General features: G+C 54.9%; 1 protein-coding gene across 1 annotated transcript in view; it reads left to right on the forward strand.

Annotated features, from left to right (window-relative positions):
• The window catches only part of CACNG4 (calcium voltage-gated channel auxiliary subunit gamma 4), a 55,029-nt gene that overhangs the window by 1,398 nt on the left and 25,786 nt on the right, over positions 1-27,845 (forward strand). The gene's annotated exons all lie outside the window — the stretch shown is intronic.

A 27,845-nucleotide genomic window follows, 5' to 3' on the forward strand; every position in this document is an offset into this window, starting at 1 on the left:
AGTGGCGACCGCTTCCTCCGGGGAAGGAGACCGGACGACTCCGGTGGCGAAGTGCACCCGACTCCGGCGCCTCCCGGGTGCCTGCCCGCCCAGCTGCGGAACTCGTAGTAACAGGTGGCAGTGGAGGGGCCATCTGGTTCCAGTCAGGTTGTGGGCAGGTCTGCCGCTTGGTCTTGGCTTTAAAATGGAGCTGAGGGAAGTCGGCGGAGCGTTCCTTTCAAAAATCCTTGGGCAGAGTTTCGTCTTTGTTCTTCTGTAACCTTTTCCCATGTGTTAACTCCACCCCTCAGTTTTTCGGGAAGTTCTCCCACACAGCTAGCCTCCCTTACCCCAGTTACAGCCCCTGCAAATAGATCAGCGTGGTTGGATCTTGGTGGAGGTTGGCAGGGAGCTCTCAAAACCATGGCCCTTTTCTGGCCGCCTTTGGAGTCACTATAAAGGGGCTTTGTAAAGCTGGGGAGGCTTGGTGAGGTCCAACTTGCTCCCTTTCTCTCCTCCCAGACCATGCCTGGTCTCATCTGGAAGCCTGCCCAGCTCTCCCCTGCTAGGTTGCTTTACCCTTTGCAATTTGGAGTTCAATGCCAGGGGTGAGTGGAGCCTCCACCCAGGTGTGGGAAGATTCTGGAGCAGCAATGGGCAGTCGATATAGTTTGGGAAACACAGCCACGCAAAGAATCGGTGGGCCCATGATCACACCCTCCTCTTTTCTTTTGAAAGACATCATTTTTGGTGAGCAGTCGCTCGGATGGCGAACACCCACTCCTCTCGTTTGGAGAATGTACCCACGTCACTGCCTGCCATGGCACCTGAGTCGGGCAGAGAGCAGGTGCTGCAGCGCCGGCCTCACAGGCCCCGCTGGGCGCTGTCCGTGTGGCACAGTAAGTCATGCCACTGTCACCACCCAAACGCACAGGTGGACCCCAGGCCTTCCAGTTTCCCAGTGGAAGTTGGAACACCTCCATGCCGGCAAGCCTGGCCTCTGCAGAGTGGCTCAAATGCCTCCTTTATTAATTCCTCATCCTAATTAGGACTGATGTGTTCATCGAGAAAGCCCCAGGCTCTGGGCAGCTGGCTTCTCTGGCAGAGGGAGGGTGGTAAGTTGCCATCTGGGGGAACTTCAGCCATGCCTCTGCCATCCCCCAGATGTCAGGGATTTGAGGGCCACCTCCCAGGGCTAGAACATCCTTGGACCACCCCAGGTCTGGGAAGAGTGGGTCAGGGTTCCTTGTCATGGCTGGAACCATCGTGACGGTCCTTCAACCTGTGTGGAAACTGCCAGCCCGTCTCATAAAAGCGCATCGAGGAGTCTGACAGCCACCTGACATCTCTGATGCCACCAGCTGCCAGCAAGTGTCTGGGCTGAGACGCAGACAACACATTAACCCCAGGCCACTCCCTGGCAGCGTGGAGAGGCCCGGTCACCTCAATATTGGCTCTTGTGTATAAAATGCATTACTTCTACCTGTTCTCTAACAGAGTGCCCCAAAGCATTACATGGGGGAAAAGAAAGAGAAGATCAAACCTCTGGGCAGGAACTGAAGAAATACTGCAGCAGGCAGCTAACAAAGCGCCGGCTGTGACGGCAGGACTCTGACGGGTTCGCTGGCCACTCACACACAGGAGATTCAGTTTCCCGGTTGTTTCCTCTCAATGATGTTGCCAGGCCAGGAGAGCCCAGCAAGCCATGTACACAAAGTGGCCACAAATTTTGCTAGAGCTGCATGCAGAAGGGCAGCTGGGTGCTGCCTTGAGCCCCACCAGGTCTGACATCACCCCAGCCTCCTGTCTGCCACCTCCCCTCACCCAAAGCCCGGTCTTCCCTTCTGCTCTTCCGTTGGGCAAGTGCCCAGAGCCTTGTGCATGTTGTCATGTGGCGTGATCGCAATGGCCCTGAGAGGGCGCTGTCTTCACCCGTCCGCACTCAGGAGACAGGCTCCCACAGGGTAAGGCGCTTGCCCAGGGGGCCCCGGGTAGGAAGCTGTAGGGCCAGATCTGAGCCTTTGTCTGACTAGAGAGCTCTTCCCATCGTATCGTCCTGCCCTTTCCCTAACAGCTTCTGGGTTGCCATCAAAAACAGAACCAAGTACCTGACTGCCCAGGCATGAAGGCATTTAGAAGTGTGAACATACAGGTGATACGCAAACAATTGCACAGTGCATGCTCTCTCTCTCTTGTCTCCTCCTCGCTTCCCTTTTCTCTCCTCTTTCTGTCCACTTGTCTCTGTGTCTGTTTATGTTTCTCCTTCTCTCTCTTTCTCTCTCTCCCCATCTCTCTCTTCTTCTACCATGTTCTGGGCCAGCCTGTCCCAATCATACTCAACCATCTGCTCCCCCCTCCCCAAGACCCCCGCTTATTCTTTTTTGTATCTTTGGTGACACTCAGCCCAAGGCTGTGGGCAGAGGAAAGGAGTAACACATCTTTGCAGACTTTTCAATCAAAGGAATTGCCAACCAACATTTGTGCAGACTCTAAGGCATTTTGGAATTAGACAAGCAATAGAATGTAAACTAGCATTCCGGAGCGAGAGCTGTCTGCTAGGGACAGAAGACTTGTGAAAACGAGGAGGGGAAGAGGAGATCCGGGGCCCAGGTGACAGCAGCTCCTGCCAGAATGTCAGAGCCCCCCGTGCCCACCGTCAGCACCAGAGCATTGGCCAGAACTGCAGGCAGCCAGGCTGCAAGAGTCCCCAGTCACTGTGCGGCCTCAGGAGAGCTCTGGCCGCAGAACCAACAGTCCCCGCAAAGTTCAGCCTCAGCAGCTCCCTGCCCCTCCCATCCACCGGTCCCCCATAGATGTTGCTGTCCCCAGCATACCCACAGCTCTGTCAGAGCCTTCACATGGCAGCCTCGATGTCAGGGGTGGCCCCTGTGCCTGCTCTGTGCCAGCTCTGATGTGAGCACTGGCCCGAGAAGGTGTAGGAAGATTCTGGACCCTGAGAGTTGGAGGATCCTTGGCCCCAGTCGCTCTGGCCTCCCTCGTCTGAGCAGCGGCTCTCGCACCAGTGTTCCCAGACTGTATGCACACCGTGGCCCCCCGAGGAAAAGGGGCTGCAAGGGAGAGGCCAGTCATCAGTGACTCCCCAGGGCTCCCGCCCCTTGTCCACAAGTTCGCTCCTCCAGCACCTGGAAGCCTTTCGCAGCAGGTCAGCTGGGCAGCTCTGATATCTGCGCATTCAGAGAGGGTTCAAGCCAAACACCGTCCTTTCTCCACCTGCTCCATGACAGCCCCCAGGCTGGGAACCTTTCCTGTCTGTGTTTGCTTTCATTTTCTCTCGCAATAACCCAGGGGCAGCTTGTCCAGTCAGGCCCGGGTGAGTGGGGATGACAGCAGCCAGCGCCGGCATCCGCCCCCACCCCCCACCTCCAGCCCCCGCCCCCATTTGCCCTCTAGTGTTAATAATAACAGCCGTCTGGCATTGAAGACCTTCATGCAGGATGCACATTAGTTCATGTAATTGTCAGCAACACTTCGAGGTAGACATTAATTAGCTGCCTTTTATAGGTGTAGAAAATGAGGCTTAGGATGGCCGCCGCTGCTGAGGATCAGGATGCCTTCCCCTGTCCAGATCTCGGCTGAGTGTGGACAGACGAGCCAGGCTTCCACCAGCCAGGGGATGTCCTTTTTTTTTTTTTTTTTTTTTCCTTGATCCACCCAGATTTGGGAAGGGTGTTGTATTAGTCAGTCAGCTGGGGCTGCCATAATAAATTGCACCAGAACCGGTGGCTGAAACAACAGACATTTGTTTCTCACAGTTCTGGAGGATAGACGTCCAAGGTCAAGGTGCCAGCCGATTCAGTTCCTCATGAGAGCTCGCTTCCCCGGCTTGCAGACGGTCGCTTTATTCACGTGTTCTCTTCTTAAGAGGGCACTAATCCGGTCACAGGGGCCCACCCTCATGACCCCATCTGCACACAGTCGCCTCCCAAAAGCCCTACCTCCCAGCACTGCTGGGGTGAGAGCTTCATTCAACCTCTGGATTTGCAGGGACACAGCATTCCATCTGCTTCTGCTTTACAACTGGTGCCCACTCTCCAGTCATCCACATGTCTACCTTCCCTTCATGCCCTGCTCCATCTCTTCACCCTCCTCTGTTCTTCACTCCTTTCTTCCTTTTCATGAGAAAAAACTACCTCCTTTTAACTGGAGCCCCATGACTTAGTGAAGAGAAGCTGGGGGTCTTGGTGGACCCCAGCCTGCAATCTGACTTAAGACCCCACCACAGAGCTGGCTTTGGAGGATCCCCATGCCGGAGGCTTTGGAAAGGCTCAATAGGAAACCAGCAGCTCTTTAAATGAAACCTCCTGTGTGTGTCTCCTCGGAAGGGCGAGATTCTGGGGATTCCAGCACATAGTTGTGGGAGTGCAGAGTAGTAGGGACCTCGGGTCCTCAGAGGTGAGGGCGGCCAAGAACGGTACAGCTGCACTGGAGCTGTGGAGGAGAGACTATGAGCCTGTTTCCTCGTCTGCCTTCCTGACGCACAGGCCCCCGAGAGCTCCCACCCTCAGTGAACCCGGTCCAGTGAACCCAGTCTACTGTGGCCTTGTCATAGAAAGAAGGGGCGCTTTTTCCAGCTGGAAGAGCCTTCGAGATTACTCAGTTCAGCGTCTCTCACTTTTTTCCTAAGACACAGACATAGGGGTCTAAGTCACCTGCCTGCCAGGCCTGCTTCTATTCATTCATTCACGCATGCACTCCCTCATTTAGTGCATGCTCGCAGAGCACCTGCTCTGTGTCAGACATGCGAGGCTCTGAGTCACCCCGGTGGACAGGAAAGCGAGGGCCCCTGCGCCCCTGGAGCTGACACTGGGGGAGCTGACACTCCCAGGTACTCCTGAGTGTTCTGATGAAAACAGCAGGGCTCTGTGCTGACAGAGGCTAGGCAGGGATGCTGTCGGTCCAGGGGCAGCAGAGAGCTGTGGGAGAAGGACCAGGGGACCACCTTCCAGGAAGAGGAAAAGGAGAGCCAAGTCCCCAAGGTGGGAAGACCCTGGTGAGGACAGAGGAGAGTGAGCAGGGAGGAGGCAGCAGGGTCTGGGCTCTGTCACTGCCTGGGGGCCTGGCAGAGGCTTTGAGGTCAGGGTCCGGAGCCCCTGTATTTTATGTGGGATCATATCAGAACCTTTTGGGGGGCTTTTTCAGGGAAGTAAAGGGGCCTGACTTATGTTTTGAGAACATTATGTGGCTGCATGTGGAGAAGATTCTGGAAAGCAGAGGAGGCCACCAGGAAACCAGTCTGGACTTTGCCGCAGGTGGCCAGACTGGAGACCTGGGGCCAAGAGGCAGCAGCAGAGATGGAGAGGTGGAGGAGGGAAGGCGGGAGGCCGGGGTGATGAATCAAGGAGGACTGCCTGGATGGGGCCTATGGCAGCTGGCAGCGTCATGTCCAAATTGGAAAGACGGAGGAACAGGATTGGGAAAGGGAATCAAGAGTGTTCCCACAGGGGGGCCCAGGTTTTGACACTGCTACCCAGCACTCGCATTGCCAAGCAGTGTCAGAAAGGCCCTACAGCGCCACTCGGGAGGATCGTGATGACTCATAGGAGACCCAAGCGCGCAGGTCCAGCATCAGCTGTCCCTCACGACAGGGCAGAGCGTCTCAGCCTCAGTACTAGTGACACTTTGGCCCAGGTCATTCTTTGCTTGGGGCTGTCTGCTGTGTTACGGGACGTATAGCCGCATCTCTGACATCCCTGGCATCTCTGCCCTAGAAGCCAGAAGCACCCCCTTCCTCCCACCAAGCACCCTCCCACCAAGTTGCGACCGCTAACAATGTCTCCAGACGTTGTTGAATGTCCCCCGGGGTTCGGGGAGCAAAGGCACCCCCCCCCAGGGAGAACCACCGCTCAGACCTGGTTCCTGGTAGCTCGTAGGCACGCCACTCCTTTCTCCTTCCTTCTAGAAAACAAGTGGAATGCAAGTGGGGGGAGCGTCCCTGCTAATGGGATGGCCTGGCCTCTGCGTGAGGTGACTGGAGACATAGACGGTCCCTCATTTGGCTCCTTGAGAGTAATGGGTTGTGCTGGTGGGTGTCAGAGGGGAGGGGTGGGGGCTGGGTGAAAAAGGTGAAGGGACTGAGAAGTACAAATTGGCAGCCACAGAGCAGCACCGCAGAGGTACAGGGAGCATAGTCAGTAATATTGTTATAACTGCGTGTGGTGCCCGGCGGGGACTGGAAATGTCGGGGGGATCGCTGTGTAGAGTATGTGACTGTCTGGCCGCTATGCTGTTCACGTGAAAGTAATATTACATAATATTAAATACCCACTGTAGTTGAAAAATACATTTTTTTAAGTTTCTTTTAAAAAGAGTATGAATTGCAGGTGACCCACCTCGCCCTGCCTGTGACAGCCCAGCACGTGTCCGCACTGGGGATGCGAACTGCTGATGTGACCCAGTTTTCAAGCTCTGCAAGCAAAGGGGACTGATGGCCAGAGCGGCAGAGTGACTCACCCAAGGTCACACAGCTCGTTGGTAACACAGCCAGTAGCAGAAGTGGGTATGGGTGCTGCCTGCTCAGGGCCCTGCCTGCACAGCCTCCCCTGGAGCGGGCACCTGGGTGAAGGTGGGGCAAGAAGCAGCCACCATAGCACAGGGCAGGCAGCAAGAAATGCAGAAAGACAAGGGAACTCACTCCCTGCGGGCCCTTCTTGCCGTCACTCATCACCTCCATCCTGGTTAACCTGCGAACACACACTCAGGCAGCAGCCCTGTCCTCCGACAAGGGCGTTCTCCCGTGAGTGTGTGCACAGGGTGGCTCTCCTGGGAACAGCTGCAATGAGAGAACAGGCTGGTTCTACCCCCCAGGGATGGGCCAGGCTGGACCCGCGGAGATCTTCCCCAGACCTCCCCCCAGTGGTGCTCTGCAAAGTGCCGTTCAAGACCCTCTTTTCTGGACTGCAAGTCAGGACCTGGTGGGACACCAAGGAAATTTTTTCTAAAGTATCGATTTCTTTATGTGAAAAAGCTTTTCAAAGCTGCGAAAATTACATCACGTGATTTTACTCTGTTCTTTTTCCTCCAACCGAAAAAGGAAGGAAGAAAGGAAGGGGCAACATAAGTAACAAAATAGGCGAGGGACTGAGACGGAAGGTAAAATAAAATTGGGCAAATAAGATGAAGGTTGAGTCCAGTCAGTGCACAAAAGGCTGGCCGGGGTACGAGAGGTGGGCGGCAGATTTGTCTGTGAGCTTCCAGGGGGCTGGGCCGGAGAGAAGAACATGGTCACGTGTCAGAGGTACAGTGTACACATACTAAAGGAAAGGTTGATCAGGAGAAGCCTAGCTCCCTCACAGGGGCCCGGAAGGAATGTATCCGTGACGCCTTAGAGATGAGACAGTCTATCGCGTTAACATTGACTTTGTTGGGAAGGCAGCAAGGGGTAGAGGAAAGAGGCCAATCTTAGGGGAGAGAAGACTTGAGTTCAGATCCCAGTTTTGCAAAGCAGCTGTGTGGCTTTGAGCAAGTTACTTAACCTCTCTGAGTTCTTGCTCACAAATCAGAAAATTGGGATAGTGAGGCAGTACAAGTGAAAGTACCCAGCACACACCTCCAGAATGGGAGCATTTGTTCGGAGAACACTGTGGGGAATCGGGATGCGTCGGCCTCTGTATTCCACCAGGCTCCTGGGTGCGGACCGGGAACCAGATGAGGAACTGAACTGCCAACCCCTGGCACACGCAGGCAATGGGGAGGCCAAAGGCCATCCATCACCGGCAGCCATCTGGGAGGGGCTAGCCATCCTTGCCCCTTTGTATTTCCAGGGCTCCCGGATGTCTCCACTGGGTCAGGATGGGGCTGGGGTCCAGTAGACCCTCCCACCCAGTGAAGTTCCAGGGTCTTCGCAACGACCCCATGCTCTCTACTGGGTGGCGGGTGGCAGGGTGTGACTTCACACTCAGCCACTCCTGACCTTGGCATCGGGCCCCCTCCTCGCTCCCACTGCCCTGGAGCAGGAGAAGGCTGGGGTGCCGCCTTGTTGGGGTCCTGGAGCCAAAGATGTGTTTGGGTCTGAAGAGCCCTCTGACTGTTTTTGCTCCCCCCAAATATCAGAACCTCTCCATCACCCTCACATCTACCCACCCCCCTAATGCTGTCCATCCTTCAAGCCACCTCCTCCATAAAGCCAAGCCAGCTCCTTCCTTGGCCTCCTGGAGCATTTTTGTCCCCTAGCCACTGGGGGCTTCACTGAGCATTGGCTTATAAGGGCTTTGGAGTTGCTCCCAGGCCACTTCTCCTCTCCCCGGCCTGGAGCAAAGTGCCCATTGTCATCCTAGCCCTCTGTGCCCCCTACCTTGCCAAGCCCACCAAGGCGGAGGCGCTCAGCTAATGCTGTGTACGGGTCTCTCCTCCCCAGCACTGCCCTGTCTCTGAAAGAGTATGGAAAGGCCGAAGGGAGTTTCTTGCCTTAAGCCCAGGTCCAGAGCCTAAAAGAAAATGGAATAACTCCCTGTCTAACCTGCCATCAGCCTCTCTGTTACCTACTCTCCCTGGGGAGACAACCAGGGGCTGGATGCTGTCCCAGCTCACTCTTTCCAACCCCCATTAGTCCACATGGAAACGGCAGCACTGAAGTCACTCAGACCAGGGTTTGGGTCCAGACTCTGCCACTTGTCAGCTGTGTGTCTTCAGGCATATTACTTAACCTCTCTGAACTCCATTTACCCTCATTGTAAATAGAAGCATCATCGAATCAACCCCCAGGATTGTTGTCAAGGTTATAGGAGAAAACACACAGAATAACCCTCATGGTGCCTGGCACCTTGTAGATGTGCACGTGACTGCCTTCTCCCCTTTTCCACGTTTCCTGAAACTTGGAAGTTTGCCCAGAGGAATTAAGTGGCCCGACCTTTGCAGCCAGGCTGAGTGAGGCCCCAGCTCTGCTCACTGACCTCCAGGGTCCGGGACTGGAGAAGCTGAGCCTCCCTGGGGATGTGCAGGCCACTAGAGAACATGGCGCTGTGTCCTCACCTCTCAGAGGCCGGCCTGCTCCGAATGGCTTCTGTGAACCGTAAAATCAGAACCTGAGGGCTGTCAATTCGTTCAAATAGGGTCTAATACCAAGGCTGCGCCTGGGGTGGTGATGGCAGCCACCCAGGCCATGTGTCCCCTCATCCCCTTCCCTGGCAGGCACTGGGGCTGCCGCTGTGAACTCCAGCGTTGGGGGATACAGGCCGGGATAAAGGGGGTCAAGGGGCAGGAGTGCGACCTGTGGCCTGGCCCTAATTCTGCCACCAACCATCTGGACAATCATCTGTTTATCCCGTAACCTCCTAGAGCCTCGGTTTGCTTGGCTGTCAAATTGGCAGATGATACCTGTCCTCCCGCCTCATCCTTCTCTCGTCCCTCCTCCACCCCCCACCCCCCTCTGACCTCCTTTATCCCCGTGTCCTCTCTGCCTTCCCGCCCCTCCATGTGAAAACCCAATGAGATGACACTTGGGGAAGCGCAGACGCACTGCAGAGGGGACTTGAGGTGCATTTTCTTGGAAACACTGTTGCTTGGCCTCTCTTCACCCTGACCCCGCAGCAAGGACCCACATGCTGGTGGGAGCCTCAGGCGTCCCTTCTCTCTCTTCTACCCCCAATCCCCCACTAGCCCTTCAATCATAGCTGGAAGGGTCTTATAAAAATATAAATCAGATCCCGTCATTCCCCAGCTCAACACCCTTCCACAGGACCACGTCCCACCCGAGACAGAGTCAGCCCCCCACACGCCCTTGACATCTCCCCCCAGGAGCTCCTCTGTCCAGAGGAGAGTCAGGGAAGGTGATGCCTGAACCAAGTCTGTGTGCTCATTAAGAGGACAGATGCTGGAGGGTGGGGTGGACCAAGAGATCTGCATTTGAATCCTGCTCTACCCTGTCTTAGCTCTGTGACCTTGGGCAAATTCCTTAGCTTCTCTGAGCCTCCGTTTTCTCATCTGTAAAATGGATATAAGCAGATACAATGACAGATGCCCCCAAGCAGTGGAGCCATTCCCCAGGACACAGCCAAGGAGGAGTGGCCTGGGAGTGGGGGACAGGAGGGCTCTGGTTTGGATGGGCTGCGGGCACAGGGTGGGGGGACCAGCCCTCGATACTACGCTGAGGCAGGGCTGGCCTGGCGATGTGGATGTGGGAGTCACCCGCTGGCTGGATGGAAGCATCTCTCCCTTGTGAGGAGACATCAGGCTGTGGAGGTTGAACCCCAGTGCCTTGGGGTCCCCCGTGGAACAATGGCACTGTGGCATTTGTATTTTCTGAACCAAAACTCGAGAGAAAAGAGAAAGCACAGATTTCCTATTGACAGTAGAAGAGGCAATGCAAGAGGTGCTATTGAGATCCTGGAATGTCGGCATCCCTAGCTTTTTGGAGGAGGTAAGGAGGTAGGGGGGATATCCAGAAAATCGAAAATCGAGAGTGCCCTAGAAATCTCCAGATCCCAGTAATAGGTCACATTTAAAGGATGTACGTAAAATGACTGTTGTCACCAAGGCCATAGTATGGGCCTGTCTGTGACTTGTGCAGTTGGACCTTATTTAATAATCTCCTGCCACAGCTTGAAATTCTCAATCATGTTGGAACGAGGGGACCCACATTTTCATTTTGCCCTGCACCCCGCAAATTCTGTGGCTGCTGCTGGCTGTCCTGTTCTACCCTGAGAAAGGAGTTTGATTAGAATAAGAATGGGACAGGGGAGCTGGGGCTGGAGGAAGGGGTACCCTGGAGGGCCCTGAGGTTGCCCAGAAATGGGCGGCTGGGGTGGGGGGCAGAGGTGAGTGCTGGGAGCAGACCTCCCCTCTCTCTCGTTTGTTTCCAAGGCCCACCACAAACACTGCACAGAGCCAGGGGCTGCCTGGAGAGCAGTGTTACTTAAAACTCTGCCATCGTTAAGCATTTATGGGGCGCCTGCTGCGTGCCTGGCTTCGTGCTGGGCACTGTGGATACAGAGCCCTGGGGGAAGTCATTCTCTGGGTCTGGGGAACCTGCCGGAGAGGCTCGCAGCACGGCGGAGCCCAGGGTGTGGGGAGCATCGGTCACACCTGACCTCAGTGCCCGCCGGGGCTCTTAACAGGACCTGTCTCAGGGGCTTGGGGAGGGTCAGGCGGAAAATACACATAGGGCTCCACGTACATACTCCTGGCCTTGGACTTGAAATTCATAGCAGCCATTGTGAGTGACATCTAGGAGAGGACGTGGTCGGGGAGATGGTGGAGAAAGGTCCGGATCCTGGATGTGGTTCCTGGTTGGACTCCAGGCTCCGCCTCCTATTAGCTGTGGCCCTTCAGCCAGTCATTTCACTGCATTTGAGCCTCAGTTGCTTTCTCTGCAAAATGGGGTTGTTAGCAATTGCTGTGCTGATTTGCAGGCAGGAGCCAAGATGAGGTGTCAGTGCTCAGCTTGGGGCTGGAGTCAAGCGTTCAGTGCCTGGTCGTTCTTCTCATTTGCTGACCTGAAGACCGCCCCTGCATGCGGAGCGATGGGAAGGGGGCCCAGAGTGAGGAGGGATCTCAGAGGAAGGGAGTCCTTGGCGAACCTCTAGCCCCCAGACCAAACCACAAGCAAAGAAAAGATGCTGGATCCCCGAAGGCTCCCCGAGGACATTTCAGGACATCCAGGCTCCCTTCCAGGGGCCGCACAGTTCGGCCAAGGCGGTGTCACCAGCTCATCTTCGCCATGCGGTGGGGGGAGGGCGCCCCGCACTCGCTTCCTGCCCTCGTTCTGATAACAAGCGCACATTGACCGCCCGACTTCCCCAGGGCCAGCGTGCTGTTCCCAGCCCGCATCTGAGCCCTCGCCCGAGACATTTTCTCGCTTCAGCAGTTTGGCATGTCATACAAAGGGGCTCTGATTTTTCCTGATGTCCAACTCCTCTTGCATGAAAAATAGCTTTTGTTGTCGCTCTGCCCACGGATTCCTGCATGCGCGTCAAGGCCAGATGCCTGGTGGGCGGAGAGTCCCCCATTTGCCTAACCATTTGGAGGGTCTCCTGTCTTCCACCATGGGGACCACCTGTGGTCTGTGGCCATGGCCTTGAGGTTCAGTCTCTCAGGAAGTTGCCCGCTGTCCCCTCACCTGTCCCCTAACTTCACACTGGTCAAATGCTCTACCCACTCGGTGGCGTCCTCTGAAACCCAAATCATTTGTTCCTTTCCATCCCCCCCGTCCCCGCTTCCCCTCTCCCCCCTCTCTTTCTTTTTTGTATTTCTACTTATTTCTCCTCATTTCCTTTCTAGTCTGCCACATTTTCAGTCACACAAGCCCTCTCCTTCCTGTTCGAGGCAGCCTTTTGAAAGCGCTTGAAGCATTTACAAGATAAAAATGTATTATTTTAACTCTGTGATTATTAGGAGGGTTATTAAACACAGAAAAATTCTATTAAATAGTAAATTGAGCGCGTTGAAAACCCACAGATATGGAACCTCTAAAAGGTCACCTGGTACCAAATAGATGAGACTGTGGCTGTGGCTGTTCTGTGACGCTGGAAAAAAGTATTGGACAGAAATTCACCAAAACGTGACAATGTGGTCATGGGAACTATAAGTGATTTATTTTATCTCCCTCTATCTTTTTCAAATTTTGTATTATGTTGGGGGGCGGGGGGACCATGTAAACCTGATGTTTAAATGTAAGAAGCAGCAGGCCAGTCTCCTGGGCTCAGACACACGGGCGGATGTGTACGTTTGTTCGGCATTCGGAGGGCTTCTCTTTATGCTTAAACATGCCCAGGAGCACGCCCCCACCCTCCACCCCTGCATCATGCCCAGGCACCTTTTGTGTCGGTGTGATTCGCCGCCACCCTGACCTATAGTCAGGTGATTGCTGGACACCGGCCCTCGCCAGCCGTCCGCAGTCGAACCTGTATTTCCTTTAAGCGCCGTTCACACACTGGGCCTCCATCCCTAGAAATCCACCTCATGCGATCCAAGTGCCCAAGCTGACCACCGAAGTCAGTGAAAAGAAAAGAAAAGAAAACCCAGATGCACGGTCTTACCAGCTTTTATCACATATGTAAAATTAAGCACTTAACGTAAAAGCTGTGTCATGAAATGTTCCTCTGGGGCAATTTTCCTGCCAGAGCCAGACTGGCCAAGGTTTCTTAAAATATGAACCCAATGAAGTATGAACAGAAGATGCTTGCTTTTTACTTTTCCTGAAAAATCGCCCTGTGGCTCATTTAAGCATGCTTCATTGCACCCAGAAATCTTCAGTTTAAAATCAGGGGTTCTCTCTCAAATATTTTGTGTTACCAATTCCATCTGTGTAAATTCTGTAGAAAAAAACCTTTGCACGGCGATACTGGAAGAAAGGCAGTCTCCACTGTGACTGGCACCGCCCCTGCCAGGGTCCCTCCCTCTTTGTGTCAGTGAGTCAGCTGACCCTTCAAATGCCAACTGAGGCCCTGGCCGGGTAGCTCAGTCGGTTAGAGCATCATTGCAATGCCCCAAGGTTGTGAGTTCAATCCCCGGTCAGGGCACATATAAGAATCAGTCAATAAATGCATAAATCGGTGGAACAACAAACCGATGTTTCTCTTTCTCCCTTCTTCTCTCTCTGGAAATCAATAAATAAAAATTACAAAAAGAAAAAAACAAATGCCAGTCAGTGCCGAGGGCTTAGCACCGGTGGGTCCTTATTGCCAGGTGCTCGTTAATGCTGCTTTTACCCATTAGCAGCCGTTGTGGTTAGGATTAAAGCACAAGTCATATATTTTTGGACATCAAGCCGTTATAAGACGTGTCACATGCAGATACCTTTTGATCACTTTGTAACATTATATAAATGTCTAATCACTGTGTTGTACACCTGAAACTAATGTAATAATGTACGTCAACTGTAATTTTAAAATAAATTTAAAAAGAGATAAAAGTGCGAATGAACATGCAGGGAGGCAGCCCTGAGGCCCCAAGCCCAGCAGCCAGCGGCAGAGCTGCCCAAACCTGGCCTGCAAAGCTGCTCCCTGGTTCTCGTCGCTGTTGCTGTGCCTCTGACCCTGATGGCAGGGCCTCCTCGCGTGGTCTCTGCTGGAGCCAAAAACAAAGCCCTCGTCTTCAGGCCTGGAAAGGACCTCATTTTCCCGGAAGAGGTGCTTGTTTCCTCCTTCAGTCTCCCCACCTCTGGAGGATCAGGGAGGAAATGTACCTGGTTTTTTTTTTTCTTTGTTTTTAAATTGGTGGCTTTCTAGTTTTCAGTCCACAAGCCTTAGTGGCTCTGAAAGGTGCTGGGGCTCCACAGACCTGAAGGACACCCTCCCGCTCATCACAGGTGGGCCGTATTACGTAGGGGGAAAGGACTAACACATACCTGGCTTTTACTCTGTGCCAGGATCTGTCCCAAGCACATTTTATAGGTTGATTTAGCCCATGCTCAGCCGCCTGGCATGGTAGGTACTGTCACTACTTCTGTTGTATAGATGAGGAAACCGAGGCACAGAGGGGTAGAGTAACTTGCCCAAGGCCCTGGAGTCAACAAGTGGTGAAGCTGGGATTCAAACCCAGGCAGTGTAGCTTCAGATTCCATCCTCTTCAGCACCAAGCTATACTGCTGAGCCGTCACCGCAGCAGCTACGACTTCTGAAAATCTCTTAAGTACAAGCACTTTGCATAGCTGCTTCATCCTTACAACACGGCATGGATACCTTGTGGGAGGTGGGGAGACTGAGGCAGGCTCACTGGCCTGGGACCCAAGCCAGCACTGCACCTAGGTCTCTGGCTCTGAAACCTATTCCCAGCTCTTTCCGCAGCCCCATCGGGGAAGAGAAGCAGCTTCAGTGTCCCTGAGGAGAGGCTGTGGGGTGGCTCAGTGTCCCGTACATATATCAAGTGACCTCAGGAACCCAGGGGACACAGTACAGACTGCTGATGCTGGTCAGGGGAGGGAAGTCACATGTGAAGAAAGAGCAAGAGCCACAGGTGCAGCCCAGTGGCTGCCAGACAGTGGAGGTGGGCCAGGCTGGCACGGCAGGCTTCTCGGAGGAGGTGGACTCAGCATCGTGACCAGGAGAGCCCACGATGCAGGGCCCCCGGTCTGACTCATGCAGCCTGGAGAAGAAAGGTTCGCTGTCAGACTGAGGGCGGCTCTCAGCAAAGAAGCTGAAAAGCATTCTGCTCAAGACAGCTCCTTTAAGGAGACATTAACTGCACTTCAAACCCCCGGAACCCACGTTTTGCAGGGGATGCCACCTGCCAGCACGCTTTCACACCCGCATTCCAATTGTTGGCATTCACGTGGTGACTCCCAGCTCACAAAAGAGCAGAAAAACAGCGTCTGATCATCCTGTATGCCTCCATTCATATCAAGTTCCAATGCAAGCAAAACTAATCTAGGACAAAGGAATTCGGCAACGTGGCTTCCTTTGTAGGGAACTGACCGGGAGGAGGTAGGAGGGCGCCTCCAGGGCTGTGAGCACATTCTATACCTTGATCTGGGTGGTCGTTACACAGATGTACACATGCGTTCATCAAGCTGCATTCTTAGGATTACTCTCTGTATATTATCTTTACCGATATACACATCTGGAGTAGCAAAGATGCCTCAGGTGGCCCGCCACCCGCCCTCACCTGCCCCATCAAGCCCCATCTGCTGGCCTTTGTGGTGTTCTGTTCTAGCTGACCCAGCAGATACATTGGGAATGGGTGCACCCGACCTGTGCTGGGTTCTGAGGACTCAGGGGTTCACTCATTCATTCATTCAGCAATGATACCTTGTGCCCAGCCTCTTGGGAATGCTGCTTGACCTGCTAGCGGAAAAAGGCGTTTCTCTACCAGCGAGTTTGTGATTCAGAGCCCTTTCAAATGACAAGACCTCTCACCTGTTGGTGCTTTGTGATCTGTCATCTCTCCTGGAACCCTTACAACTCCCCGTACTCTCTAGGCCCGGCAACTGTGGTTTTGAGAGACTGCTTGGTACCCTGCCCTGGGGGACGCATGCCACCAGCCCTCATCCTGCCCCACCTGCCCCCAGTGCCCCACGAGTACTTTTTTAGTCTCTGTTCATATCCAGCAAATACTCATGGAGGATTTGAAAACCAGATCCCAGACTGTGTCCTGGGCACCCGAAGATTCATTTACTCAGTCAGTCAGCAAACCTGTATTAAGTAGCTGCCAATTACCAAGCAGCGTTCTAGGTAGTGGGGAAAGTGTCCTTACAGCAGCGAATAAAACAGACCACAGTACATGTAATGATTGTACTGTCACAGGGGAGACAGATACTAAGAGGAAAAACCCAAAGGGTCAAGGTGAAGGTTGTGGTGACAGAGTGGCTGGGGTGGGCTTCAGCGTGGTCACAGGAGTCATCTGAGCCAGTTTTGAAAGATGAACTTAAGTTCAGTAGGAAAACGAGAAGAGGGTTCCGGGCAGATTTAGCAGCATAAGGGCGAAGGTGAAAAGCCTGTACCTTATCGGGTGCCTACCGTGTCCCAGGTCCTGAGTGAGGGGGATGGGGTACTGGGGATGTTCTGGAATGCCAAAGAAATTCAGAGGGTGGGGCAGAGGGAGCAAGGCTAGAAGCAGGGAGACCAGGAAAGGAAAACACTGGAAGAGTCCAGGGCAGGGTGATGGAATGGAGGAGGGGATGTGAGTGTGAGGTCCATCTGGGAGGTAGCCTGGATGTGGGGAGGAGGGAGGAGAACCCCATCATGGGGTGACAGGGTGGGTGGTGTGTCACCAAACAAGACAGGACACTGGGAGGACCAGAGGACTTCGTGAGTGGGGTGCAGGAGCCCAGCCATGGGGTGAAAGCACAGGGTGTGTGCAGGGAACAGCGGGGTCCTTTACAGCAGCTGGCCTAGTCAAACTGGACGCTACAAGACTCTCGTGCCTTAACTAATGTCTTCACTACTTATCCCCACTTCACAGATGGGCAAACTGAGGCACAGCGAGTTACAGTAACTCTCCCAAGTGGCAGAGCTGACCCTGGGATGTGAACCCAGGCAGTCTGGCTCTGAATGCCATGGTCCTAACCTCCACACCTCAAGGCAACCCTGGGGAGGCCCCACCCCCTGGATGCAGGGGAGAGCTGGGGACTTCTCGGGGGCAGTGAGAGGAGCCAGGCAGGCCGGTCCCTGTTTCTCAGCAGGACGTGGGGTAGCTCTGCGCCCCAGGACCCCACAGGTGTGACCATGAGCGAAGACACAGAGCTCCTCAGTGCATCTCCTGGGAGGGCTGTGCCCGCCCGCTGGGCACGTCTCTGTCCCTCATGCTGGCTGGGAGAGCACGTTGCTGCCCCGTCCTGTCGGAGGCGCCCAGCTGTCAGCATTCTGCAACTAAGCCCCGGGTGACCCAGAGCATGGTGATGAGACATGCAGACATGCTAAGTGGAAGAAGCCAGGCGCAAACGTCCAGGCCACCCTAACGAAGTGCCGCCCGGTGGTGGCTTGAACAGCAGGCATGTACTGCCTAACGGTTCTAGAGGCCAGAAGTCCAGGATCAAGGCGGCCACAGGGTTGGTGAGAAGGGGGTCTATCTGTTCTGTGCCCCTCCCCTAGCTTCCGGCCGTGTGTGGGCCATCCGGTGTCCCCTGGCTGGCAGAGCTCTTCTTCACGTGGCACTCTCCCTGAGTGCAGGTCTGTGTCCCCATTTTCCCTTTTCATAAAGACACCAGCCGGGCTGGCTTAGGGCCCACCCTAATGGCCTTCTTAACTACATCTGCAATAACCAAATAAGGTCACATTCTGAGGTTCTGGGGGTTAGGACTGCAACATAGGAATTTAGGGGGGAAAGGGTGCAATTTGACCCTTAACAGCCACCTCTTGTATTATTCCATTTGTATGAAATATTCAACTTACCGGTAGAAACAGAAAGCAGATTAGTGACTGCTAGGGGCAGGGGAAGAGTGGATGGGAGCAACTCCGAATGGGTACGGGGTTTCCCCTGGGGTGGTGGAGACGTTCTAGAATGAGGAGACAAGCTTAGGAATGTTGGGCAGCTTGCCTGAGGTCAGACGGCTCAGTGGCTAAGACGGGACTTGTCCCAGAGCTCATGTCCTTTCCATCACAGCGGAGTTCACACAGAGGCTTCTCCTTGGACGAGTTACTGAAACTCTCCGAGCCTCTGTCTCTCATGTATGGAATGGAGGCAGGATGTCATCCCCACCCTCTACCCAAGTGAGAGTTCAAGGAGATGAGCTAGGTAAGAGCTAGGTAAGAGCAGCTGGCACAGTCCAAGTGCTTAATAAATGGGCGTTTTTATTACTCTGTCAGTCAGGGTCCATCCAGGAGAAGAGGAGCCGCTCTGTGTCTTTCCGACAGAGGACATTTAATAGAGAGAGTTGATGACACACAGGTGATGGAAGAGCTGAGAAGCCATGTGGGAAAGAAAACAGCAGGAGGTGATTTTACCGGAGTCAGAGGTGTGGACATCCCACAGGTGCTAGGATCGTGAAGGAAGCTAGGAGCACCAAGGGAGGGACTTTCTAGAAGGAACTAGACTCCCAGAAGAGTTGCGGCAGTTGCCACAAACACTGTTGAGGAAGAGAGGGAGAGATACCCTAACTTCTCCCTTCCTTCAGCCCACTCAGGTTCTGTCAAAGCCTCCTATTGGCCAAACCTACCCAGAATTCAAAAGCAAGGGAGCCTGGGAAGTGTAGTTCACTAGGACACAGGGGTACTCGGGCTGCCCGTGTGGGTGATGAGCAGTATCTGTTGTTGGTCTGTGTGTGCTGGTTCTCGTATGATACTGGTGTGCTGAGATTGGACATGCCCCGCTGTGTGCATGCCACAGGTCTGCAGCACGGGGGGACGCAGAGTTGTAGTACAGGTGTGCAACTGCACACAATAGGGCCACAGAGCCACCAGCTTGACAGGACACAGCCTGGCTGCCTGAGTCCCCGAGCGCCAACACCTGGAATCGTGTGAAGCCATCACAGGGCCCCCGGAGCAGCATCTGCCCACGGCCCACCCTGTACTGTCTCAGTGGAGGAAGGACCAGGCTGGGCACGAGCACCCAGGCTCAGAGCTCTCTCCTGGGTGGGACCCCGTGACTCAGCCAGTCCAGTCATTTGAGCCTTTGCATGGGTGCTTCTTCTTCGGAAAGCTGCCCCCAGTAAGAGGCAGGACGGAGGAGCCGGGGAGAAAGAAGGCCCCGGGACCTGCAGCACCAGCTTTTCTTTGGAGGCAGGAAGCAGCTTTTCTGTTTTTCTTAGAAATGCAGCTCCATCATTAGGGATTTTGCAGCATCTGCCTGTTGACTCCCCAGTGGGCCCGGCCTCCTGCAGGGCCTGCCCCCTGCCCCCCACCCTCGCCTCTGCATTTCACATGGCCCTTGCCTCTCTCACCACTCAGACGGCAGAGAGCAGCTCCTGGTCCCCTCTGCGCCTCAGAGGGTCCCTAGGGATTTGGGACATGGTTGGGGGGGTTGCTCTTCACCTTTCTGAGGCCAGATTGTTCCAGAAATTCCTTGATGGAGGCTTCCCATTTCTGGTTCTCTCATGTGCAAGGCATTGAAAAGACGGGGGAGTTAAATGAGAACAGGAGGGTTCTGAGGGCTTTTCAGTCCCGTCTTTCACATTGGGGTGTGATGTGGCTTGAATCATGTCCCCCAAAAGACAGATACCTGTCACTGAGAGCTTACTTGGAATAGGGGCTTTTTGGCGGCCCGGCGTGACGCCGCTGCAGGACACCAAGGACGGCCGCAGACACCAGAAGCTATACTTTGGACGTGTACCCTCCAGGGCCATGAGAGGACACCTTTCTGTTGTTTGAAGCCGTCCTGGTTTGTGGCAGTTTTTCACAATGTCCCTGGGAAACGCTTGCAGGGAAATTAATTCAACTTTGCAAATAACTACCACATTAACCAGCCTCTTGAAATGTTTCCGATGTCCCTTTCCGAGAGTGGGTAACTCACACACAGGGGATGCGATCTCGTTGGGATGTGTGCGCTGAGGACTCACTCTGTGGGCTGCGAACGAACGTGTTTTCTTGTCTCACCCACCCACCAACCCTGTGGTGTAGGCACAGGTGTGACCCCCGTTCACATGCGCGGAAACTGAGTCTCAAAGAGGTGAAAACATTTCCCCCAGGGAACACGGATATTTTTCTTTTCTCTCTCAATCACTGGCTGTTTTCAAGGTCGTACTGAGCTACTGATGGCAAAACGGACCTGTAGGATGAGAAATGTTTGCGTTTTCTATGCTTCCTAACAAATTTCCACAAGCTTCGTGGCTTAAAACAACACAGACTCGTGGTCTCACAGTTTCTGTGGATGGGGAGTCTGGGCCAGTTTAGCCGGATCCTCTGTCCAGAGCCCCGCGAGGTTGAGGCCAAGACGTCAGAAGAGCTTCCTTCCTCTCCGGAGCTTGGTGTTCTCTTCCAGGCTTCCTGGTTGGTGGCACAGTTTGTGTCCTTGTGGCTGTATGACTGAGGCTCTGCATGCTTGCTAACCCTCAGCCAGGGGCCTCTCTCAGCTCCGAGGGCCCCAGTTCCTCGCCACACTGTCCCACTGGCAGTTCACAACATGGCAGGATGCTTCCTTCCCCGCCAGCAGGCGTGTCTCTCCGACTTCTCCCACTCCAGCCTGCCACCGGAGTCTTACATAACTAACCTAATCATCACATTCACAGGTGTCGCCCACACTCAAGGGGAGCACGCCAGGGGGTGGGAATTTGGGGAACTACATTAGGATTCTGCCTACCCAGTTCAGATGAACTTGACTTGGAGACCAAGATGAACTTGACTTGGAGACCTGGCTCTATCCGTGACTTGGGGTATGGCCGTGGAGAGTTTTTCTTGTGCACCCTTTAAATCTGAGTCTCCTTATTCATGAAGGAGAGACGACGATGCCAGTCTCGTGGGCTGTCGTGAGGGTTAGCGCAGTTGAACGGGCAGCCACTGCCAGTTGCTAGGATCACAGTCAATGACAGCTCCCTCCCTCCCCTTTGCCAGCGGTATCTCCTCCACGAAGGAGAACGTGGGAAGGGTGGAGCACATGCAAGGTGCCTGGCCGGGCTCCAGACTGCCCTTGAGCAGGGCCCGCCTCTCCTTCCCCTTCTCCCAAAGAGAAGGGGAATCACTGCAGCTTTGCCCCGTAAAAGACGAAGATGAAAGGAGATCCCTAAACAAACAACAAAAACACTTTGGGAAGGCCTTCCTCCCTATTCAGCAGGAGGCCTGGTTCTCCTCTTCCCAGAAGCCAGATTCGTGGAAGGAGGGGCCCCCACCCCTGCGGTACTGAGCCAAGCAGTGGAGGTTGCAGGTGTCTTTTCTCCTGGGCCATCATCTGTTGGTCCATTTGGCACCTGAGCGTGTTCTCTGTCCTGACCCTCAGGAGAGTCTCGTACAGACTAGTGCAGGGGTGTCAAACTCATTTTCACCGGGGGCCACATCAGCCTCTTGGTTGCCTTCAAAGGGCCAAAATAATTTTAGGACTGTATAAATGTAACTACTCCTTAACAGGTAAGGAGTTGAAATTACATTTGGCTCTTTGAAGGCAACCGAGAGGCTGATATGGCCCCTGGTGAAAATGAGTCTGATGCCCCTGGACTAGGATTTTCCCAAACAGACGGGGCAGGGACCGCCCTAGCAGCCCCCAAATACCAACTTTGCATGTGACCTGACAATTCCCAACCATGATGATTCTTGGGCAAATGAACGACTAGAAGGGCATCTTGCCAACCGAGGGCCATGTGTACATTTGGGACATTCCCTGGCCTGGATGTTGAAGCATATGGAAATCAGAGGAATAGAGGCCCAGGTCTGCAGTCTGAGCCTTACCTGCCCTGGAATGCCATGGGTCCCTTCCTAGAGGAGCTACCTGCCCACCCAACTCTATCCATCCTTCAAGACTCACCTCAGAGATGACCTTCCCCATGAAGCCTCGAGCACATTCATTCATTCATTCATTCCACTGGGCACTGATTCTCCCAGGCAAAGGGGTGTATGTCTAATCAGAAAGTTCTCCCAACAACACAAAAGGGACCTAGCCCTGCCATGGGTGACTGGGGAGGGGGCCAGACAGGAGCCACCTGTGTGAGGTACCCCGGAGCTCCCCAAGCCTGATGTTGAGACCCCCAGTCGTGTGGGGGCTTCCTGAGGAGGTGACTAAGTGGGTGGGGCTGTGGTGTTTGCATTGCCTTCTCCGAACAAAATCAGCCCTGGGGCCTGGGAGCCTGGCCAGGGCCAGCCCAGAAATGGACTCACCATGACGTGGAAGAAGCCAGAGCTGCAGCCTCTTCTTTGCAGGGGCCCCTCCTGGGACCAGACTCTGTGTATTTGTGGTTGTGTATTCTTTTTCTTTACCAGGGTTTGTCTAATTGCACAAACTTCAGGGCCCAACGAACTCTGGATCTGTCCCTGGTTGGTCCACAGATACAAATATCACGCAGGCAGGACTCCCAGGTGGAGGTGAGGTCCCTGTGTGGGGGCATAAACAGCCCCCTGTGACAGAGGGTCAGCGCACACCTCTGCGGGCAGCCCACTTTCCTCCAGCAGGCCTCTGCAAATCAAGCCGTATGGGGACAGGGACAGTGGGTGTCTGCTGCTGAAACAGGGCCAGCCTCTAGGGGTGGAATTGGGGATCCGTCTGGGCTGAAGCCAGCCCACTGGTCCCGGAACCTCACTGTGCACCAGGCCAAGCAGAGGCCTCCCAGGGAGGGTTGTGAGTGTATTTCCTTTTCCTTCTCTACTCTCCAGCCCCCTCCCAACTGGCCTTTCAGACTCTAGCCAGCAGCCTTGATTCCTGGCGGCAAACTCGGAGCCCTCCAGCCTGGCTGCCTGCGTTTCCCGAGGGAAATCCCAGAGGAACACCCACCCCTGCCTCCTGCGCCCCACAGGTCAGCGGCCCGCCAGGCCCTCCCACCCAGGCGTGGGCTAGCTGTCAGAGAGCCCATGCCCGCGCATGTGGGAGTCTGCAGGCTGCCTCCGGCCTTACAACCCGAGGCTGCCTGGGTCGTCCATGTGGGCCCAAGGCCCGCAGTGGGTGCTCGGCGTTTGCTAAGAGGTTTTCCATCATGTGTTAATGAGCTTTGGCAGCAGCCCTGTGAATCAGGGCTCGGCTAGAAACACGGGCTCTGAGAGGCTGGGCGGGCAGAGCTGTCATCTACGGCTGGAACATGCTCCGTGCTTCTCCAGACTGCAGGTCACACCCCACAGTGCTTGTCTGCTCAAAGCGAAATGCATGCACTGGGGCAAAAGGCAGCTTCTCACCCCTGCCCCCCCCCACCCGGTGTTGGGCTAGTACCTGTGACTGGAGCACAAGACGGTACACCCACCTTTTCTCCCATCGATGTCCCAGCGGGAGCCACCGAGCATTAGCTCACCCACACACCTGGTCACACACTCGCCCTGTCTTTCAGTGACAAAAGCATTTCAGACTGGAGCTAAAGTTACAGAGTGCCTCTCCTCTAAGGGCAGGCACGCAGGGAGGGGGCACATCGGGCCCTGTGCCATGGGTGCTCTCCTGCTTTACCTCTTCCTCACCTGTGGGGGCGGGTCCTGTGATTATCCTGGCATTTGGAGCGGGAAAACGAGGCCCAGGGGGGTTAAGCAACTTGTCAAGTACCAACAGCCCATAACAGGCTAAGCCAGCTGCCAAACTGGCTCCTGAGTGGCCCGGTCCTAGCGACCACTGAGCTGGGTGTCCCGTAAGTAAAGAGCATGTGCTTTGGGACCAGATAACTGAGTTCAAATCCTGCTCTCTTCACTTGCTCTTTATATCATTTCCTAGAGCCTCAGCTTCCTCCTCTGTAAAGTGGGGACATCGGTACCCACCTCCTGGGTTTTTAGAAGGATTTGGCAGTACATACAATGGTAGCGTGGCATGGGGACCCCACGAAGGCAGCTCTCAGTTCCCCTTCGTTCTCAGATGCTGACTGTGGGCAGAGGGTGTGTGAGTGAATGACAGCTCCAGGGTGAGGGAGGCAGGGAATAGGGGAGTCATGGTGCTGATAGGAGAGGGGCTGGGACAGTTCGCCCCTGACGGCCTTGTGGACAAAGGTGGGGAGAGCCACCTTGCCAAGCACAATAGACTCCATCTAACACCTTTACTTCTCTTTAGCAGATTCCCCCAGGGCCTATTTCAAATCAAGTTAATTCTGGTGTCTAAAGGCATAAAGCCCATAACTCAGAGACACTAGATGTAAAATATTCAGCCCTCTGTGGACGTGGTGCTGGCTCCCGGCCACGACTCGCGCTGCAGACCTGGGTGGCAGCACCTGGACGAGCTTCATCTTCCGCCTGTGACTTGCACGGCTGGAAACAGGCGTCTGGGGCTCCTGTCTGCAGACAGGGAGAGGCGCAGCCTGGGCACGGGAGGGTGTGCTGTGCTTGCGTCCAGGTCGGGGTCTCCACCGGAAGGAAATGAGGCTTGCGGAATAATGAAAGCCCTGCCATGAGGCGGTGGTGGCTGTTCACGGTGGGGGCTGGGGACGCGCCGGAGGGCTGAGGCCTCGCAGAGTCCGCGCCTCAGTTCGCCGTGTCTGTCTCCTCCGTGTGGGCCAGCCTTCCTCCTGAAACATCAGACTGTGGGACAGACAGTGCGTGTGGAATTGGAAATGGGTCCAGACGGGCCTCTGGGTTTTTCCTTTTTTTCCTTGTTGCTATCAGTTCAGCCTGTTGACACAGTGGCGGGTTTCTGCGTGGGTTTTAGAGTTGGTTGAAATGGAGCTCGTCTGGCAGAGGTCACACCGGATCCTCTGCCTCTGCGGCCTGTGGATTCAGCTCTAGAACAGTCGGATTTATCATTACCACAATTGGCTCCTGCTTCCGGGAGTGATTTGTTGACTTAGGAGGGCTGATGACAAGCAGTGCGGATCATTGGCATCACGTGAACAGAGAGGCACTGCGGGTTCCACCGGAGCCTTGCACCTTTGTTACTGGACATCCTGGTAGCGTTTCTGGGGTGTTTCACCTGCAGGGGGGATGGGAGTGCAGAGTGCGTGAAAACGGGGGGCCAGAAGAGAGTGATGCCCCTGCTCCGTATCGCCAGCCCCACAGAAGCCCCCTCTGGAGAAAAGTACAGTACAATTAAACTGGCATGAATTGAGCAGAGACTAGAATAGGAGCTTGAGACTCAAAGATAAATAAGTCTCAGAGCTGGCCTTCTGGCTCAGGGGAGACACAATTTAAACATAATGCCGGAAGTTGCGATGATGAGGGCGTACACAGAGCATTGTGTGCTTTCAAGGGAAAGGGGGAGGCAGGTGCAGAAGTCTCTTGGGAGGGGTGGTGCCTGCCCTGGTGACTTTTGGGAGTTCACAAGGGACAAGGGAGTAGGAAACCGCCAGACAAGGGGAAGAGCTGGAGCCGGGACATGGTCCAGAAGAGCATGTCGAGGACGAGGACCCGCGCCCAGCTCCATGGTGTTGGAAGACGGAGCCAGCCACGAGACTTGGGTCAGCAGGAACTAGGCCTTGATGGCTGACCTGCAGGAAGTGGCCATCATCAAAGGTGCTGTAGTCCCATGTCACCGGATCAGAGTCTCATGTCACTAGATCTCTCTGGCAGGTGATTTTGAGGGAGGCAGTGACAAGGCTTCTTTAGGAAATAAAATTGCAAGATTGGCTAATGGCTTACATCTAGGCAGGGTGCAGAAGAAGAAGGAGATGGGACACCTACCATTGAGGATCCCTGCCAGAGGGCGGGGCAATAAGACAGGGAGAGGAGGTAGAGGAGGGCCGCCAAGGCAGGCTGATCATGTAGTATGAGCCATGCCAAGTCTGGCCCTGGCTGGACATCCAGGTGGAGGTGTCTACCAGGCAGTGGGATGCTGAGTCTGAAGTCGCAGAAGCTGTGGACTGGGGATCAGAGCCTGCACCATGCTGAAAGCCACGGGAGAACAGAGGTCAGGGAGGAGTGGGAAGATGGGGTGAGGGCAGAGGAGAAACTCCGAGCACCCTGAGGAGAGACTGAGGAGGAGAGTTGCAGAGAAGTTAGGAGAGAAAAGCAGCAGAAGCCACAATAGGAATCTTAGAGAAGAATTGCAAAGGTCCAGGATGCTGAGCTCCTCCCTTTGAAATGTCGGGACTTAGGACACTCCAGGGCAGTTCCTGATAGTCGCTGGGGGAAGACGTCTCTCTACGCTGAGAATGTGAGGGCGTCTGAGCTGGGCAGTACCCCAGAGTGAGGTCTCCGGGCTTTATTTAACGTGTGCATTCCTGAGCCTAGGGTTGAAAACTTCTGGTCGAGAGCTCTGGCCTGTCCTTCAGGACTCAGCCATCCACTGCCCTGAGGGTCCCTCGCCCCACACACAGGCAGGCAGCAAGCCCCTTTCCCAAAGGGATGCACAGTTGAGCTCACCCCAGGCCAGGCTGGGGGCCTCAGCATGCTCCTGGGCCACCCCCTGCCACAGGCCCTGTGTCCTTTGCAGGGGGTTGACACACCTCCTCCCTCACCCAGCCTGGCTCTGCCTTCCCACCTGAGCACACACCTCCTAGGAGACACCCCCATCACCTGGTTCTACGTGGGTGCCTGGTGTGGTGTGGATGCCTGTGAGAGGGAGGTGCTCCTGCGGTGGTCGCTCAGAGGGTTGGGCTCCCCCAGCCCTGGCCCGGCCAGCGGGCGCCTGTCGGTGCTACGCACCATGTGTGACCGTGGTAGAACCGAGTGGCTTCAGCACTGAGGCTCTGAAGGCTGATGGCCCTGTCCTAACCCCAGCTCCGCACTGAGGGTCTGGGCAGCCCTGGGCAAGTTGCTCACCTTCTCAGGACCTCCGTGTCCCCATCTGTAAGATGGGGTCCGTGCTAACAGCAGCACCCACGTGACAGGGTGGTCGGGAGGACTCAGTGAGTTAACAAAGCAGCCTGGTGAGAGAGGTCCCACTGAGTGTCAGCTGCTGGTGGCAGCAATGCCTGCTATTCTAGCCATAGCGTTGGTTGGCATGGGAGCAGCTAGGGCTCCCCTCCACAGACTCTGGTTCCCTCTGATGTCCCCTGTGCACCTCCAGAGACTGGTAAGAAACCAGGACAACTGCAAACTCTTAGGTCAGAGGAGACTCCAGTTTGGGCTGTCTGACTGGACTGTATTTAGATGAACTGGGGAGAGGGCCCCTCCTCCTCAACTGCCCTGGGTGGGAGTGGTAGGTAATTGATGAAGAATCTCCGGGACAGGAGATTAAATTAGTGATGTCCAACCACCGATTTCTTCCTAATCACATGTGATTCCCCCCACCTGTTTCTAGCCGGCTTCCATTCAGCGTTTCCCCGGCTCCCAGCAAGCAGAATCCTGCTGCATTTTGGGGCTCTTCTCTCTCTCTCCCTCTCTGTCTCTCTTCATGCCTTTCGCCAGCATTTCTCTTGCTTAATGGTGAGGAGCTGGAGTATGGCTTCCCATTAACTTTTATGCTCCCCATAAACGGCCTGCTTGACTCACAATGACAGTTGTTCCGCTCTGGTCCTGAGGGTTCCTCCATCGTCATCTTGCTCACAGCCAGCCTATCACCGCCACGTCCCAGCCCACAGCGCCCCACTCGTGGGCCCTGCTGTGCCCATGGAGAGAGGGAAGCTGGCGTTCACATTTTGTTTACTTTTTTCTTTTTCACACAAGCAAAAGCCTCAGGCCTTAGCTCCAAACCTCCTGGAGGGAGCTGAGGCTGAGTGAGCTGGGCCTGGGAACTGAAGGGCCTGGGGACAGGAGAAGGACCACGGGCCACCTGGAATCTGGAGCCACCAACAGAGGCTGGGGTGTATGCATGGCCTCATGGACAGACTGGAGAGGACATGGGAGGACAAACGAGGGTTAGGGGCCATGTCCCCCAGGCCCTGAGTCTGGACACAGCCAGGAGGACGTGAGCAAAGCAGCTCTGGACAGGCCACTTGGAGAGAGCTCTTGGAGAGTGTCCCCATGCCAGGGCTGCTCTCCAGTGGCGTGGGTGGTCGGTCTGAAGGTGGGAGGGGATGGGGGCACTGATCGACTTTAGGAACCCGTCCTTCTCTGCCCCAA

The sequence above is a fragment of the Desmodus rotundus genome, chromosome 9, assembly GCF_022682495.2.
Source record: "Desmodus rotundus isolate HL8 chromosome 9, HLdesRot8A.1, whole genome shotgun sequence".
NCBI lineage: Eukaryota > Metazoa > Chordata > Mammalia > Chiroptera > Phyllostomidae > Desmodus > Desmodus rotundus.